We start from the raw sequence: 4,959 nt of genomic DNA, 5'->3' as shown, positions 1-4,959 counted from the left end.
GTACATCAGGATAGGTTCTTAAATCCAAATGGGAATGTATGTTATTCCTTATTAAGAATAAATCTAAGGGGTGGCTAGGTGGCATAGTGGATAAAGCACTGGCCTTGGAGTCAGGAGTACCTGGGTTCAAATCTGGTCTCAGACACTTAATAATTACCTATCTGTGTGGCCTTGGGCAAGCCACTTAACCCCGTTTGCCTTACAAAAAAAAAAAAAGAATAAATCTATTGAGGACAGGATTTACTCATAATTCACATCCTCTCATCTTTTTTCCATTATAACAGATCTTTGTTGCTCTTCATCTGGTGTTATTTAACCACTGATACCTAACATTCTCCTTTTTTAAATGTCTTTATTATTTTATCCCTGTGTTGCTTCAACCCCTTTACAAAAATATACTCCTTTTACCTTTATTGATAGAAATACCTATCTCAAAGTTTAATTGGTTGTATGATTATTAAGCAACATTGCCTCAGTCATTAAGTACCCTCTTCTGTCTCATTAGAAATACACTTCTCAAGAGTCATATATCACATCAAATTATAATTACTTTATGCCTTTCCCAGTTTTCAATTATGCTCTATGGTCATTCAATCCTCATGAGCCAAAGCATCATACAAAGTCAAATCATTTCATGAATCACTTACACTCTTCCCTAAGTTCACTCACTCCAATTGTAACCAAAGTAACAAGCAAAGCAAAATCTCTTCATATTTTCACGTCCAATTTTTTATATGTACTCTCTCCCTCCATCTCCATAGTATTCAAGTCATGGAACAACCCTCCCCAACCAAAGTTTCAGGTACCTTCTCTCCCTCTGTCTCTTTAGTACCCCAACCATGGCACTAAAACCCCCATTAACTAAGGTATGTATTATCAGTTCCTATTCTTTTATGTCCAATCCTTCCAAGTACTCTCCCCTCGCTGCCCCTATTGCATTACAACCCTCTTTAACTAAGGTATTTAATACAGTAAGGTCACTTCTGAATTAATTATTTATAGATTCCCTTTAGTACTAAGTACTGGGACTCTCTAAAGATTTCTAAAGATTTCTCTTAAAGACTTTATATTTTTTTTTAAAGGCATAGGAGATACTGGCAAAGCATAGGTTGTCCTCATCAGAAAAAAAAATGCTAAGCTCTATGAGAATGTCAGATTTAAAGCAGCTCAAAGGAAACTTGTGATACATAAATTTTGAGTAAATAACACAGGTGTTTACCTGGACTATTTATGTCTGACCTGTGGTAAAGCATTCTGAGTTCATACTGGTCTGATAAGCCAATGTCAGACCCATTGTCATTTGTCTCAAAATGAATGATGCCATTTTGGTCTTCCTTAATGAAGGCCAAGAACCAGTCATACCCATAACCTCTAAGCATAATCCCTTCAACTATATTCAGCCCTTTACTCTGTTAAGAGAGATACAATTTTCAAAGTGCTATTTTCCTTTGCAGGGATATATGCAATCTTATGTTCTTGACTAGCATTCTTTACCCCCAATTTCTATTTCCCTTTTCATGCATCTCTTAAGTGTTTAATTTGAAGTTGAATTTTCAGTTCAGTTCTGGTCTTTTTATCAGAAACCTTGGGAAGTTATATACTTCTTTGAAAATACATCTTTCCTTTGTGGGCCAAAATGGCAGAGAGAAGATAAACACTGTGTTAAGTGACCCCTGTGTCCCCTAAAAATGACATGAAAGAAACCTCTTAATAGAAACTCCATCAATAAAACCCAGAAAAAGAAGCTAGGAGAACACCTACCAACAAAGTCTCTCTCAGGGGACTGTGAGTGAACTGGGAGCAGAGACCAGAGGTTCAGGACTGAGACAGCAGCTGAGGGGAAGCCAGAGGACCTGCATTAGCCACAGAGAGTTTGGTGAGAGGTGGGTCCAGAATCAATTTTAGCCACAGAATCTTTGGCCAGGGACTGCTGTATCAGCATTAAGGGAATGAAGGGCCTGGAAGGAGATATTATGAAGAGCAAGGGAGCATGCAATGCAGCCAAGAATACACTATCCAGCAAAGTTGAACCTTCTCTTCCATGGGAAAAGATGGATATTTAATGAACTGGAAGACTTCCAACATTTCCTGATGAAAAGACCAGAGTTAAATAGAAAATTTGGACATCAAACAGGCTCAAGAGACACATGAAAAGGTAGAAAAGAAGGGAAGGGTAAAGAAAAAATTGCCATCCAATAAGATTAAACTGTCTATATCCCTACTTGGTAGAAAGATTCTCATAACTCTTGAGAATTGTAACTCTGTTAGACAGAATATGCTTAGCCAGATTTGATAGACACACACGACTTTACTCTGACTCAAAGAGAATGATTTAAAAACAATACCTCCTTTAAAAGGGGGTACAGTAATGAGAAGGTAAGATGGAGGAGACTGTATGGGGTAAATCACATTACATTATGAAGTACAACGACCTATTTCAATAGAGGGGAAGAAAGGAGGAGGTTAGAACCACCTGAATCTTCTTCTCATCTGACTTGACTTAAAGATAACTTAGATACACTTAGTTAAGAAACTTATCTTCCTGGTATTAAAAGGAGAAAAGGGGAGGAGGGCCAGCATGGGGGACAAAAAGGGGAAGAAACAGAAGGAATGGAAGATGGACTGGGAAAAGTGAAAGGGGAAAGAAAGGGGAGGAGGTTATATAGAGGGAAAACACACTGAAGGTGGCAGCATTCAGAAACAAAATACTGGGGAATATGGATAAAGGGGGGAAAGGGGTAAAATACAAACAGCAGGAAGATGGCATGGAGGGCAATAAAGAGTTAGTAATTAAAACTTTGAATGTGAATGGGATGAAGTCTCCCTTAAAAGGTAAACAGATAGCATAGTGGATTAAAAACAAGAATCCTGCAATATGCTACTTACAACAAACTCCTTTGAAGCAGAGTATGGAGTAAAAGGAAAAGGTTGGAGCAAAAGATATATATTTTGCTTCAGCTGAAGTGAAAAAAAAAAGCAGGGGTAGCATTCCTTATCCCAGAGAAAGTACTTAGAAAATAGATAGTATTAAAAGAAATAAGGAAAGTAACTATATCCTCCTAAAAGGTACTATAGGAAATAATTTCAATACTAAATATGTATGCACCCAATTGTATAGTATCCAAATTCTTAGAGGAGAAGTTGAAAGAAATAAAGGAGCCTGCCCGCTTCCTGGAGCCGCAGCTTGTGGTGTAGGGCTCGGGGCGCCTCCGTGCCGCTGTGTCCACAGGGGTCTCGCGGGGCTGCGGCCCGCAATGCGGCGCCTGGGCTCGGTGCAGAGGAAGGTGCCCTGCGTGTTTGTGACGAAGGTGAGGGACGAGCCGTCGGGCAAGAGGGAGCACCAGCTATTTAAAGTTTTGGCTACAGAAACTATAAATTACAGAGCATTAGATGCAGATATATACAATGCAATTCCCACTGAAAAAGTAGATGGAACATGTTGTTATGTCACTACCTACAAAGGACAGCCATACCTTTGGGCTCGATTAGATAGAAAACCAAACAAGCAAGCAGAGAAGAGGTTTAAAAGATTCCTGTATTCAAAGGAAGACTCAGAAGAGTTTATTTGGAATGTTGAAGAAGATTTCAAATCTGTTCCAGAGTTTTGGATTCCAGCAAAGGATATAGAACAGTTAAATGGAAATCCAGTGCCTGATGAGAATGGACATATCCCGGGTTGGATGCCGGTGGAAAAAAATAACAAACAATATTGTTGGCATTCCTCAGTGGTCAGTTATGAGTTTGCCCTTGCTTTAGTGTTGAAGCACCACCCTGAGGACCCTGGACTTCTGGAAATCAGTGCAGTGTCGTTGTCTGATCTCATGGAACAAACACTGGAGCTTATAGGCACAAACATTAGCAAAATGATTACAATGAGGTATAACTAGTACAATATACTATGACCAAGTAGAATTTATCTGAGGTATGCAGCATTGGTTCAAAATTAGGAAAACTGTTAGTATAATTAATTATATCAACAACACACCTATCAGAAATCATACGATTATATCAATAGATTTTGAAAAAGCTTTTTACATATTACAGCACCCATTCCTACTAAAAACACTAGAGCATGTTGGAATAAATGGATTGTTTTTTTCTCACTGCTTGCAGGATTTTATCTTTTATCTGATAGTCCTGGAATTTAGATACAACATTCCTTGGTGTTTTCATTTTAGGATGACTTTCTAGAGGGGATCAATATAATTCTTTCAATAACTATCTTGAACTCCGGTTCCATGATATCAGGAAAATTTTCCATCACTAAATCCTATAATATTAAGTCCATCCTTTTTTTTCTCTTCAATGTTCTCAGGAAGACCAATAAAGTCTCAGATTCTCCCTTCTTAATTGATTCTTGAAGTCAGTGGTTTTGCTGATGAGGCATTTTACATTTTTTTTCTAATTTTTTGATCTTTTGGTTTTGTTTAACACAATGTTGTTGTCTCCTGAAGTCATTAGTTTCTGACAATTACAATCTTCTTTTTTTTAGAGTAGCAGATTTTTCTTCCTTTATCTTTTGCAACTCCTTTTTCACTTGGTCCATTCTATTTTGTTTTTAGGTTTTGGCAAGGCAGATGGGGTTAAGTGGCTTGCCCAAGGTCACCAGCTAGGTAATTATTAACTGTCTGAGACCGGATTTGAACCCAGGTACTCCTGACTCCAGGGCTGGTGCTTTGTCCATTGCGCCACCTAGCCGCCCCAGTCCATTCTATTTTTGAAGGACTTTTCTATTTGCCCAAATGTAGTTTTGAGAGAATCATTTTCTTTTTGCATTTGCCCAATTGAAGATCTGAGAGAGTTATTCTCATTTTGTATTTGTCCAGTTGTTTTTTTTTTCCCAAGGATTTGCTTTCATGTTGCAAAATGTTAATTTTCCCTTGAGTTCCTCTTCCCAATGTGGAGACCAATTCATATTCTCCTCAGCAGTGTTAGATGTCTCTGGGTTAGGATCTGTCT

The 4,959-nt window shown here is 38.2% G+C and overlaps 1 pseudogene; it reads left to right on the top strand.

Moving 5' to 3' along the window:
- The first annotated feature begins 3,254 nt into the window (after positions 1-3,254).
- On the top strand, positions 3,255-3,887 carry LOC141499114 (RNA ligase 1 pseudogene; annotated as a pseudogene).
- Positions 3,888-4,959: the final 1,072 nt, after the last annotated feature.

This window comes from Macrotis lagotis, chromosome X (genome assembly GCF_037893015.1).
Source record: "Macrotis lagotis isolate mMagLag1 chromosome X, bilby.v1.9.chrom.fasta, whole genome shotgun sequence".
NCBI classification, from domain to species: domain Eukaryota; kingdom Metazoa; phylum Chordata; class Mammalia; order Peramelemorphia; family Peramelidae; genus Macrotis; species Macrotis lagotis.
The sequence above is the reverse complement of the archived record's forward strand: the minus strand, read 5'-3'. Positions and strand labels throughout refer to the sequence as shown.